Genomic DNA, 14,636 nt, shown 5'->3' on the forward strand with positions numbered 1-14,636 from the left:
AAAAACATAGGTTTCAGGGACATCATAGTTAGATGGACAATTCACTCATACAAAACCATAGAAATTCTGCTGTTATAGTTAGTTCAGCTAACTATAACTCTCGTGCCCCGCAATGGACTGCTGATAACATCACATATTACATCATTCATGACATGGTCAGTGACATCACTGATGACACCACTGATGACATCTCAAATGACATCACTAATGACATCACTGATGACATTATCCAGTGACTCTGTGTTTCTTTAAATTCTAAATATGTATTATATGTATGCCAAGGTGTATTGAAGAATGAGTGGGGGTATAATTGTGCCTGGATGGAGGATTTAGTAGGTGTGTGACTGACTGTTTAAGTGGGTGATTACATGTGTCTTACTGAATGCATGTGTTAGTGACTAAACTGGGTGAATGTCTGTGTCAGTCTGTCTGTTGTTGTATAAGCTGCTGCATGGGTTGGTCAGTAGCTACATGAGTATCTATATAGGTTATGGATTGGTTGCCTGAGTGTTTGTATGGGTGCCTGAGTATGTGTGTGGGTGGGTGGGAAGTGTGTGACTCTGTGCAAAGATGTTTGAGTGGTTGAATCACTGGGTGTATGGGTTCAAGACTGCATGTGGAAACAGCTGTATGGGTAGGTGAGTGTGTGCATGGGTGTGTTGGTGAGTAATGGATGTCTCAGTGGTACATGTCCAAGTAAATACATAAGTAAAAGGCAGTGTATGTGAGAGTTGGAGTATATAAATGACTAAACGTGCGAGTCAGTGATTGTGAGAGTGGCTGTATGGATGAGTGTGTACTTGTGTCAGTGAGAGTAAGTATGCATTTGCTTCTGTTTGAATGAGTGATGTGTTGTGTGTATAAGTGTGTAGGTCAGTAAATGGAAGTGTGGTTGATTCTTTGCATGACTGACTAGGTTTGTGAGTAACTCTGGATGAGTGGTGGTGTGTGAGTGTCAATATAGGTGTATGTGTGCATATGATACTGTTGTATTGATGAGTTACTGCATGTATGAGTGATTGTATGGGTGAATGAGTGGATGTGTGTGTAGACCTAGGAATCAGTGACTGCTTATGTAGTAACTGGTATTGGTGTGTCGATGGTTTCGAAAATGATAGTCTGTATTTTACAGTGGGTGTATCAAAGGTTATATTAGAGCGTGAGGAGGTGCATCAGATTTTCACATGGATGATGTGATCAGTGATGTCATCAGTGATATCATTTGAGATGTCATCAGTGATGTTATCAGTGATGTCACTGACCATGTTATGAATGATGTAATATGTGACGTCATCAGCAGTGCATTGCAGGGGCGCGAGTTATAGTTAGCTTAACTAACGATAATGGCGGAATTTCTTTGGTTTTGTACGAGTGAAATGTCCAACTAACTATAATGTCCCTGAAACCTATGGTTTTTTCAGTGAATTTCAATGGTTTTTTAAATGCTAATTTCTAACTATAACGTCCCTGAAACCTATGTTTTTTTCAGTGAATTTCAATGGTTTTTTAAACGAACATTTGTAATTATAATGTGCCTCAATCCTATGGTTTTATCAGTGAATTTCTAAGGTTTTTTAAATGCCAATTTTTAACTGTAACATCCCTATTAAGTCCCCTTGAATCCTGAAGGTCCCTAGTAGCCAAGTAGCCCAGCAGGTACCTGCAGTAAACGCCACAGAGATTCGGTGCAGAGAGGTGTTCCGAGGCCACACCCCTTTTTCCACCACAATGCAAACGCAGCTTCTGGCACACTGCTGCTCAGAGGATGAAGTCCACTTGCATCCTGGACACAAGAGGACCTCATCGGCGCACCAGCAGTGCACCAGAAGTCGCGTTTGCAGAGTGGTGTGAAAAGGGGCATTGCCACCTACCACTTCTCTGCAACACAGCTCTGTGGCGATTACTGGAGGTACCTGGTGGGCTAGTTGGCCCCCAGGGGCCCTCAGGATTCAAGGAGACTTAATCCCCAATTTACAACATGCCAGGGGGTGTTTTTGCACACTTGTAATATCAGGCCCCGCCCCCTCCCTGCACCACTGAGCAAACGCCCCCCCCTGGTGCGTTGTAAGTTTTGGGATTAATTCCCCTTGAATTCTGAGGGTCCCTGGGGGCCAACTAGCCCACCAGTTACCTCCAGTAAGTGCCACAGAGCTGCGTTGCAGAGAGGTGTAAAAAGGGGCGTGGTCTCGGAAGACCTCTCTGTAATGCTGCTCTGTGGCACTTTCTGGAGGTATCTGGTGGGCTAGTTTTGATATGGGTTTCCGACAGGCTTTTCCTGTTGGTCTTTCCGACATGAAATGCCTTTCAGAAAGTGACTTTGGGGCCCGTAGCAGGGCCCTCTTGCCTCAGCATCTTTCAGTTGGGTGTCTGGGGACCACCTTTGCACCCCCCACTGTTAATCCTTGCACCGCGTGGCAGGCACAGTCAGGTCCCTGCCATGCTGCAGGGATTAACAAAACTCCCATAGAGAAATGGGAGCTTCTGACCGCACCATGTGTGGTCGCATCATAATTGTGGTGTCCGGACTGCCGATCAGAGGTTGGTCGGTCCCAAGTCCGCAGCGATGTCTCCAACTGACATTGTAATGATGACCTAAATATTTAAAAAGCAAACCACCTTAATTAAACTAAAAAGCAAGCAACATACACTTTTTGCAATCTAATACAAATATTTTACATGTATAATACATTAATAATTATGAGTATTTTTTCAAATGAGCAAAAACATAATGAAATAAAATAAACCAATTTAAAATAAATTATTAAATATTAAAATTCATACCTATAATAGACACATTATTATGCTAATAATATATAAAATGTACTATCCCCACCTCACACCACACAAATGTACAATGTACTACTCTTATGACAATAAATGCAAATTTGAAAAAATAGTGTGTTGCCGAGTACTAAAATGTACTATTCCCTTTACAACTACAACACCAGGAAAAATGTTAGATTAGCAAGACATCAACTGTACTATTCCCACTCCAATAAATGCAACAGTAGGGAAAGTGTTGGATTGCGGAGGGATCAAATTTACTATTCCCACTCCCATAGGTGCAACAATAGGAAGAATGTTGGATTACGGAGGGGTAACCTTTACTATTACCACTCCAATGGGTTCAACAGTAGGGAAAGTCTTGGATTGTGAAGGGGTTGAATTTTCTATTCCCATTTCACTGAGTGTAACAGTAGGGAAAGTGTTGGATTGTGGTGGGATATCATTTACTATTCCCACTCCAGTCAGTGCAACAGTAGAGAAAGTGTTGGATTGCAGAAGGAAAAAAAATAATATTCCCATTGCAGTTAAATCTACAATAATTTCAAAAACAAAATAAAAAAACTAATATATTTCATATGAATTTTTTTCAAAATAAATACATATTATAATGTTAAAAACATATCACAAATAATCACAAACATTATTCAAATATAAATCCGGAAATAATTTTGCTATAAATAATATTTTTATTGAAAAATAATTTGCCCAAAAATAATTTATAAAATAATTTATCTTTTAGCCACTGCCCACCGTTTACCCCTGACAAAACTTACAAGCAACACTGTATTGGTGTAGAGTGGAGTGGCATAGACTGGAGTGGCATAAAGTGGAACAATGTAGAGTGGAGCGTAGTGCAGTCGAGTTGTGTACACTGGATTACCGTACAGTGAAGTGGGGTAGAGTAGAGTTTGCACAGTGGAGTGGCTCAGACTGGAGCGGCAAGGAGTGGTGTAGATTGGAGTAGTATACAGTGGAATAGCATAGAGTGATGTGTTGTAGAGCGTAGTTGGTTAGAATAGAGTGGGATAGAGTGTAGTTGCATACAGTTTATCAGTGTAGAGTGGAGTGACATAGGGCCTCATTACAATGGCGATAGTTTTGGAATGGGGATTGGCCGCCCATGAGGCGGCCTACCCACACTCTGAATTACAATGCGACTGCCACCATGGCGGTCGCATTGCATATATTTTGTATTGCAGCAGTGATGCAGTCAGCAGCCCGCCTCAAATAAAAAATTGGGTGTTTACATATCCCTGCACTACATGGCTGGCACCATGCAGTGCCTGCCACATGTTACAGAGCTATGTAGGGGGGCCCCCTTAGGTGCCCCACCGGGTCCCATGTACCAGCCCCATGGGTTAAGGGGGGCCCACTATGGACCACCAAATCCGTTTCCGCCAGCAGTTTCATGGCAGGTGGACCGCTGCAGAATGACCGGCAGAAAGGGATATTGTAATACCCATTGTAATACCCACGGCAGTGCCTGAGGATGGGAGGCGGTCCAGCAGGCAGTCTGAATGCTTCTGACTGTCGGAACAGCGCCATCGTAATATATTGCAGGCGGTGATTCAGTTATCAATGGTGGGGAGACCGCCACCGACAGCCTGTCGGTGCCGGTCTCCCTGCCATTGTAATCAGGCCGAAAGTGTGGAGTGGAGTAGAATAGCATAGAGTTTAGTGAAGTAGCATAGAGTGAAGTGCCGTAGAGTGGAATAAAATAGAGGTTAGTGGGGTAAAGTAAATGTGGCTTAGATTGGCGTGGAATAGAGTGGAGAAGCATAGAGTGGAGTGTTGTAGAGTGGAGCGGAGTGGCGTACAGCAGAGGAGCGTACAGTGGAGTAATGATGATTGAGGTGCAGCACAGTGGAGTAGTGCAGACTGCAGTATCAAATAGTAGAGTGGCGAACAGTGCAGTAGCCTAGAGTGGAATAGCATATAGTGCAGCGGGGTGCACTACTGTGGGGTAAAGCGTAGTGGCGTACAATGTAATGCTGTAAAATGGAGCTGTGTACAGTGGAATGGCATAGAGGGAAGTGTCATGGAGTGGAATAGCATAGAGTTCAGTGGGGTAGAGTTGAATGGCAAAGAGTGGAGTGGCATACAGTGGAGTATCATAGAGTGGAGTGTTGTAGAGTGAACCAGCATTGACTGTATGGGCATATAGTGGAATGACATAGAATGGAGTGACATTCAGAGGAATAGTATAGAGAGGAACGGCATAGAGTGGATTGCTGGAGAGTATAGTGGTGTAGAGGGGAGTGCCCAAGAGTGTAATGGCACAGAGAAACATGCCATAAGGGTGGTTCTCCTTGAGGGACCTCGGATTTCCAGTTGAAAAATGTAGCAAGATATTTTGATCTGCTGGTTTTGTATGCAAGTTAACTGCTATCATGCCTTCCCTGACTGCAACATTAAAATCCAGAAAATTGATTGTTTCCTTGTCATGTGTGATGGAAACTTAAGGTCTTCTGCACAGTTATTAAACCAGTGATGGAATTCTTCTGATTCACTCATGGATCCCTGCCACACCATAAAGATGTATCTATACCACCTTCTATTGGCCTGGAGAAAAGGTTTTGCATCCCCATATAACCATTTATCTTCAAAGAAAGCCATGAATAGATTTGCCACCCCTGGGGTGAAGCTACATCACCTTGGCTACAACCTTGGTTTGCAAAAACAACACATTCTTGAAGGTGAAAAAATTAGGCCTGATTTTGACGTTAGCACAGTTGCGCCGGCTCTCCACCGACACAGCTGTGCCAAAGTAACGTAAGGACCGTCCACTTTATTACAAGTTGAACTCATGTAAGGCAGACAGTCCTTCGTCTTTCCCATGGCAGTGAGTGGAAAAAAGGTCCCGCAATTGGGATGGCAAAACAAATCCAGCACGACATGGACGGTGCCATCCAAGTCTGGCAGGATCTCTGGGGGAATACAGATAGGATGGGCACACGCTGTGCCCCCCTGAATGTATCCCCATGGGGAGAGGGCATGAGGGCCCGCAGGGCCCCCTTCGTTCCTTCACCACCAGCCTTTTCATGGAAGGGCTACTGCCATGAAATGGTTGGTGGTGGCGAAACTTGTAACTTGCTGAGAGGGAATTCACCAGTGCCGCTCAGCATGTTACATTGTGGTGCAGCTCCGCCACTGGCACAGCCGGTGATCCTCCACTGCAATTACATTTGAAGTCATAATGCAACAGACTGACCACTGCCACACAAGCCTGGCGTTCTTACAACCACCAGACTTGTAATCATCCACATTATTCTTGAGACACATTAATACCAAATCAACAAGGAATTCAGTAGGAAACTGGTTTGGATAGATTCCCTTATGTTTATAGCCCCCATGATTGGTTAGCCACGCTGGCACTGCCTTTCTGCTGGTCTTTGGAGCTTTCTTCTCCTGGATGCCATGGCATTCTTTCTAGTATCTTATGACTTCCGGGGTTGGCTGTCCTTTGGATATGAGGCCCCCATGTACTGTATTTGTGAGTAGTGGTGGGTGAAATTCCCCTATGGAAGGCAAAATGCAGGAATTCACCCATTTGTTTTTGCCCGTGGCATGAAATTGGACCTGATGTGGTTCTCCTTGGTTTATGAAATAAACAAGAAGCATAGTTGCTTTTAAATGCGCTCTGAGCAGCTGGGCAACATTTTTAACATAATGCTTACTGCATTAAGGTACATATATTGGCTGGTCTGTTACAGTTCATTCCAAAAAACTTCCGAAGCAAGAATGCCTATGTGCAGTGCCTAGTTTCGAGGTCCTCTTGGCATGGAGACACAGCACTCAAGCTTTCCTAATCGGGAAGTTCCATTGAGGAACACTGTCAGTGGCCATCCAAATTAATAAGCCTAATGTGATTATCATTAACTTATTTACAGTAGCCAACCACTAAAAGTTCCTGGCGGCACAAGAATTCATTGCATTCCTCAATGCCAGGAATAAGAAATCTCTAATTTAAAGGGCATTTTTCCTGCATTTCTCTCTTTTCCCAATTTATTGATAGTGGATTCAGAATTGGTAAAGAAGTCCATTCAAGCATATTATTACAAATTCTTTATTATTCCATCATCTTTTCTTGGTTTATACACACTGTCAAGCCAACGAGTTTCATCTCATAAACAATTGGATCTTCACCAGGGCATAGACTCTTAAAAAGGTACATAGTGTCCCAAATAAGTGCAAAATCATGGTTCCAACTGAATGCGCTGGCACCATGGATTCCCAAGGGGCATCTGGTTGTCCCCCGTTCAATACCCTGCTAAGTAGCAAACTGTTTAGTCTCATGTAGTTCACAGAACCATGTGTTTATGGAATGAAACATGTTGGCTGGACAGTGTGTATAAAGCAAGAAAAGATGATGGAATAATAAGAAATTGTTATATTATGCTTTGCTGATCAAGGATCTGGTTTACAGGGCAATAAACAACGGTGGGTGCTAGAGGACTTGTGCACGGGACTTTAAGCTCTACAGAACTAAGCGTGAGGTGCAGGCTTGAAAGTCCGCAGTTGGGCTGTTTTTCATGTGACATTGAAATTGCCTTCATGTTTGCATCTGCTTACCAGAAATGTGATAAAGGGTGTTTTGCCTATCCCTATGTGTGAGCTATTGGGACATATTCTGTCTGGTACTACTTAGCTGGGGAAACATCCTTGCCTTACTTTTGGATCTTCATGGTTTGGCCATGCTACCCTGGGCCTGGAATCTCCTGTCCACAGGTTGCTGGTTAGCCCCTTTTGAGGATTACTGGTGCCTAATTGTTGAGATGATTCCCCAAATTTTAGAATCTGTAGGCGACATTTCTAGAATGAGCATCAGATGATGAATGTAACAGACCCTCAATGCACTATATGGGCCCGATTCACAGAACTAACTTAAGACAAAATAAACTTACTACCATTTTGGTATTCACAGAAGGCACTTACTCATAGTGGTATTCACAGAAGGCACTTACTCATTTCGGTATTCACAGAAGTTAGAAGTCCTAACTTTACGACTCCTAAATGCCTTCTGTGAATACCGAAAGTCTTAAAGTCAGGATTTTTCTCAGTTTAGGAGTAGTAAAGTTAGGACTCTTAACTTTACTACTCCTAAACTGAGAAAAATCCTAACTTTAAGACTTTCGGTATTCACAGAAGGCATTTAGGAGTCCTAAAGTTAGAAGTCCTAACTTTACTGCCCCTAAACTGAGAAAAATCCTAACTTTAAGACTTTCGGTATTCACAGAAGGCATTTAGGAGTCCGAAAGTTAGGACTCCAAACTTCTGTGAATACCGAAATGAGTAAGTGCCTTCTGTGAATACCAAAATGGTAGTAAGTTTAGGATTTTGTCTTAAGGTAATTCTGTGAATCGGGCCCGAAGTGTTTAAAATGTGTAGAATATTCATGTAGGTTCACTTTAGGTTCACTTTAGGTTAAATAAAAATGGCATTCAGCAAACATGTATTTAGGACACATTCTGGACATAGCTAAACACTAAGGGCCCGATTCACAGAACTAACTTAAGACAAAATCCTAAACTTACTACTTTTGGTATTCACAGAAGTTAGGATTTTGTCTTAAGTTTGTCTTAAGACAAACTTTAGACAGACTTAAGACAGTCTTAAGACAGACTTAAGACAGTCTTAAGACAGACTTAAGACAGTCTTAAGACAGACTTAAAACAGTCTTAAGACAGACTTAAGACAAACTTAAGACAGACTTAAGGCAGACTTAAGACACACTTAAGTTAGGATTTTGTCTGAAGTTTGTCTTAAGTCAGTCTTAAGTCTGTCTTAAGTTTGTCTTAAGTTTGTCTTAAGTCTGTCTTAAGACTGTCTTAAGACTGTCTTAAGTCTGTCTTAAGTTTGTCTTAAGAGAAACTTGAGACAAAATCCTAACTTCTGTGAATACCAAAAGTAGTAAGTTTGGGATTTTGCCTTAAGTTAGTTCTGTGAATCGGCCCCTAAGGAACCTATTTATAGACTGCACATTGTAGTATGTTTAGCAATACTACAATACTGCTATTCACGTACTCCAAGATGATATTCACTAACCTACATGCCAAGGTCTGCACCTTCTCCTACCCTATCCTTTCTGTACTGAAGTTTTCACATCCAGAAACCTATATTTTAGTAGTACATGTTGAATGGACAGGGGGTGGGTATGGAAAAATGGAGAATATTTAAAACAAAAGTGGAGGGGTCTAGGAATGAGTAAGTAGGGGTTTATGGAAACTCAAGTAGAGGTATATGGAGGGACATGTACTCACCCATAGTGTAAGCCCATTTATATTCACAAACTGCACTTCTAAAGTTCCTACAGCAAAAAAGGACCCAAACCAGTTTAGAATGCATGTACTCCATGTCAGACCTGGAATTAGTCCACCACTATACATAACTAATCGCAGGACTTTCCATAGGAAATAATGGAGGTAGGGACTTGAAATAGTACACTATAAGAATAAATTGATTTATTTATTCTTTTTGAAAACATTCACACATTTAATGTAATGTTAAAAGGAATGCTATATACCTAAAACAGCATTTTACACTATTAAAAAAAAAAATACAACTTATTTATTATAAAATGTAATTAAAGTATTTTACTTTTTGGATAACATTTGCTTAAATTTTATTGCATAATTAAATAGATGTTGTTTTTGATGAGTGGTTTTATTTTTTAATAGATCTTTAAAAAACAAGTGGAGTTTTATGTAGTATATGTGAATGAATTAAATATTTCATTATACAAGTTCTTAGTAATGTAGTATTTTTTATTTTGCTCCTAATTTAAAATGTATATATATAATATATATATATAATATATATATATATACATATATATATATATATTATCTACTGGCGGTCGCCAGTAGATAGTTATAGTTAGGACCGTGTTTCCATAGGAAATCCGCAACATTCTATTTGGAATAACTTTGGCGCCGGATGACGAATCCTCGCAAAAGTTTCAAAATAGGTGGGGTGCTCCGCTCCGCTCCTACCCTGAAAGTCTCGGGGTGATTCGTCAAGCGGGGGCCGAGAAAAAAGAGGGGTCCCAAAACGCGTTTTCCCCATGCATTTTTCCATAGGGACATTTAGTCCAAGGTACAGCCCGAACGGCTGAACAGAATTACTTGAAATTTGGCAGAGAGGTAGTCCTCAGGTCAGGGAAGTGCCTTTTGCAGGTCTGGTGTCAATCTGTTCAGTAGTTCCTGAGAAACTCAAAAGTAAAATCATATATATATGTGGGCGGAGCCTAACCACACATCTCATCCTGAGATCTGATTGGCTGTCAGCACTTCATCCAAGAAGTGTTGGCAGCCATCTTGGGACCAATATACATGATAGCACCTCATTAAAAAGCATTGCAGTTAATAGAAGGTTTTAAGACTTTAGTTACATTATAAATCATTTGTTGATGGTACCATGCTCATTTTCGGAATTGTGGTATGTTCTAAGGTGATTTCACCATGTGAAAAAGCCTTCTTCTGGGATATCATGATTGAGAGAAAAATATTTTCTCATGCTTTTCCCACAGAGGTTTGGAAGGTGATCTATAAGCTAAACTGAGAGCATATTTTCTGTAAATTCACATTATCTTTCTCAGTCATGTGAGAATGAAGTCTGACATTCTCAGTAAAACATGTACATCCAACAAGGGCAGAGACTGTCAGTTGATTCCTTTGTGTTCTACTGCAGCTTCCCAGAGTGGTCCAAAGAACAACTAGAGCGCTAACAGTCCTACTTATGATAAACGTATGGCACACCTGAAGCCATCTTGCTTGGATTAAAGTGGCAACTCTTAAAACATTTAATTTAAAAAGGAACACAATGAGGGGGTTCATTTTTCCATAAAAAGTATGATTAGTGCTGCAGAAAGAAAAATTAGGGCACATTTTGAGTGACTTCTCAAATCCTCTTCTATTTCATTAAAAAATTCTGACGTGCAGACTGAAACATGAACTTTCAATACCAGCAGCAGTTTTCCCTGGTGAGCAGTTGCTTTACTACAGTGATCTAATGAGCAAAAAGAGTGCTAACTTTCTGAATTTATGGCAAATGTGTGACACATCTGAATGCCTTCTTGATGGAATCAAAGTAAAACACTGAAAGTATTTCCTACTGAGGAGACTGCAGTAAATGAGGAAATTAGGAAACTTCATAACAAATAAGTCTCCCAAGATGGCCACCAGAGACAAAAGAGCCCAAATGTAGCCCAAATATCAACCAGATGTAGCCCAAGTATAGCCCAATGACAGAATGTCCCAGAGTGTTCTTAAAAACAACTAGAGCGCTTACTGTCTTCATTATGACAAAAGTATGGCACACCTGTAGCCATCTTGATTGGAATAAACTGGTAACACTTAAAACATTTAATTTAAAAAGGAACACAATGAGGGGGTTCATTTTGCCATATGTGGTAAATATTCTTTTTACCTTGACTGAATTTCATACGGAATCTAAAATAAAGTAAAATAGCTCAGAATAACAAGAGGCAGAATCCGTGGTATAAGAGATTTTCTGAATGGGCTTTATTCCAAAATGGCCGACTCGAGTGGCGGCCTTCAGGTTCCGTCACCACGAGGGTTCAGGAAGTGAAGTACAATACTTTATTGACAAGAAGTAACTTTTATAGGTCATACATTACAATGAAACGAATGCAAAAGGCGTAACAATTGATAAGAGGAATGACATAGTGGTACGTAATCGAAACTAGGCGTAATAAGGAGCAGAAAGAAACATGATTGGCTCTGATTATCATGCATAGGTGGATCTATAAGATAATACTTAACATAGATGCGCGCGCAGCAGCATGACGTGTGATTGACGTGCAACTAGGGAGTGAAGGGGACTTGACATTTAGCTCTACATGTGGAGACGAGAAGTCTGGGGGGTCAAGTCAACCTAATCCCAAATCATATCTAACATCCTATGTTTAGAGAACTATGTTATCCACAAGAAAAGACTCTCGGACAGAATCTATTCTATACTGACTGTGTGTGCGTGTACAAGCGTCTAAGTGTCTATATGAGATGCGAGGGGCAGAAAACTTTCCATGGCAACAGGGCTATGAATTACTTGCAGGAGGACGGAAAGGCCGAGTCCTTTGCTTGTGAGCTAAAGGAAATGTTTACCTAAATCACTAGACAGGAATGCATCGGCTGAAGAGCAAAGTAGATAATTCGAAGGTGAAATACAGCTTCTTGGCAGGCAGGCAAAACTGGCCGAGGCAGGCACCGTTAGCTGCACAGGGAGTAGGACAAAGTTCATGGATACAGATGCGAGCTCAAGCTGAAGCTGTCAGAGACAGAGAGCAGGGAAGGCTTTGAGGACAGAATCGGGCCTACTTGCCTGAACTGTAAAAATGGAGTAACTTAGCCATATAAAGTCGGTGGCCTTTCATACTTAGGAATCGAATATCCAGCCCATTGATGGCGGATCTGACAGAGAACATGTTGACGGTGGACGCACATATGTTTGCGTTTTGGAAACTGGAACTGGAGGGAACATACATGTACTTGTGACATGCACATAGAACCGTTGGGGTCCAAGATAGGGGACATAACGAATCAGGAAAATCCACATTTCCACATTCCCTCCTTGTCCCCTACTTGCCCTTCAAGAGATATCAATCTTCATCATTCCATCGATTTGCTCATGGAGCATCATTTCTTCTTCCTTCTTCTTCCGGCATTCTGAACGAGAACTTTGATATGGAATGCATGATGTGGCACACAGACCACAAATCGCTGGTCCACATTGCAGGCATAAACAACAACTGAAGAGCATAAGAAGGCCAATACCTAGGAACGATAGAACTCTCCATCCCCAGGCTGATATTACACTCCAAAACCACCCGGACCACGTCCAAGTGCCTGGATTCTCGTGTATCTGGCTCACAATCTTATGAAGGCGCGTTATAGCTTTATATACAGATGGCGAATTTTCTGGTATGAATATGCAGCAGCTGGATCCGATGACCCTGCAAGCTCCGCCCCTATCGGCCAGGATGACGTCAAGGACAAGACGATTCTGGAGAACAACAATTCTCATCACTGATTGTTCCTCTGTCAGATTGCCTAGGGCGGCTATAGTCTCGTTTACTACAGCTTCAAGAGTCTTGGTTAGTCTGCGTATCAGCTTACTATTTGATATTGTACCTATATAGGGAAAGATGCCTTTATTGAAATCTACATACTTGTCCCATGCCGTCTCAGTATAATCGACAACTGGGAGATCTCTTCGCTCTCTATTGTGTACTAAATGAACATTCCGATAATAATCAGGTGGAGCTAGGAAAACAGGTGGCAGAAGGAATGCTATGTAACAGGTACCATCCCAATCTAGAGGCAGACGCATATATGCCGTCTGACCACATATAAAGTAAGAATGGCGAGAAGCTCTAAATGAAGATTTACCTTGATCACTATATTCTACTGTAGTAACGCATTGGCTATGGCCCATATGTATGGAACCAACTTTTCTTACACATAATTCACCCTTAACTGGAAATACTGACATAGTGGGCAGAATTAGTTCAACTTCGGATTTGACATTCAGAATCATAAGATTAGGTGTAAAATTACCTAATTTATACACTTCATTTTCTAGATCAGTTCCTGTTCTACTGGGGTGACCCTCCTTATTAGGATGACAGACTTTGAATAAAACTAGATTCAGATTTCCCCATATCCAATGTTGTTGATAAACTGCTGTGTCTGGGTCTATGGAATTTAGTAAACTAAACCATGCTCCACAGGAGCCATTGTGTGTGAACGGATGTGGAAAGAAAGGCAGAACTCCTTTGTTATTCTGATAGGGAGGGAGTCGGCCACACACCCAACAATTGGTGGCATTACTAGTCTGATGGGAATGATGTAACATACTAATGAAGGTGTTATTGCGCAGCGCAAGTCTATAAGATAATTCATGTGGCGGTAGGTCACTAAAAGAATGTTCAGCAGCAACATTATAAACATGTCTAGAAATAGGATGATATATGTGCAAAATCACACTCGTAATAATTATTAAAACACTCAATAAAAACAAAATTAATAATGTCCTCATACAGTAGCTACGCAGTGATTTACAATACGCCTGTCGTTTCAACATTTCTCGGGTATTTTCTCTACTCAGGTCCAAGGGATACATGTCGGAGACAATTCAACCGCTTCACCTTGGAGAGGACTTAAACAATCAAATTGCTCGACTGTTTGGGCCTAAGCTTTAATTTATAGCACTGAGAGTCATTCTGTTCAACAAAAGGAAGTTTTGAATCAGTCTGTGAGGGAGTGCAGGGCACAGTGTCTATATCCGAGGATAGTCCATGAAATTTCTTAATGTGGCTGGAATGTATCCAGCCCTTGCGGCCCTCAACTTTCACGGCTGTTCTTGTGGTCAGCAGGACTAGCTTCGGTGCTTTCCACCTGGGCTCCAACTGGGTCTTCCGATCAAAATTTCTTACAAACACCAGATCCCCCGGAGCAACGTCATGGGGTTTCACCTCAGTGTTGTCAGGAAAAGCTGCAGCTACCTGTGAACGACAAGATTGTAGTGCAGACATCAAGGAAGCCAAGTAATCTGTCAGCATATTACAATTAACATCAGTTATTTTACGTGGTATAGGCGTCCCCCACATATTTGGTGGCCTTCCGAAGATCACCTCATACGGGGATAGCCCTGTTCGAGAGTGTGCTACCATTCTTATGTAAAATAGTGCAACTGGTAATGCTACTATCCAGTCAACACCTTTCTCCTTACATATTTTAGACAATCTGATTTTCAAAATTTGATTATGTCGTTCCACGAGACCTGCTGCCTCGGGGTGTCGGACACAGTGGAATTTCCACTGATATCCC

The sequence above is a fragment of the Triturus cristatus genome, chromosome 5_2, assembly GCF_964204655.1.
Source record: "Triturus cristatus chromosome 5_2, aTriCri1.1, whole genome shotgun sequence".
NCBI lineage: Eukaryota > Metazoa > Chordata > Amphibia > Caudata > Salamandridae > Triturus > Triturus cristatus.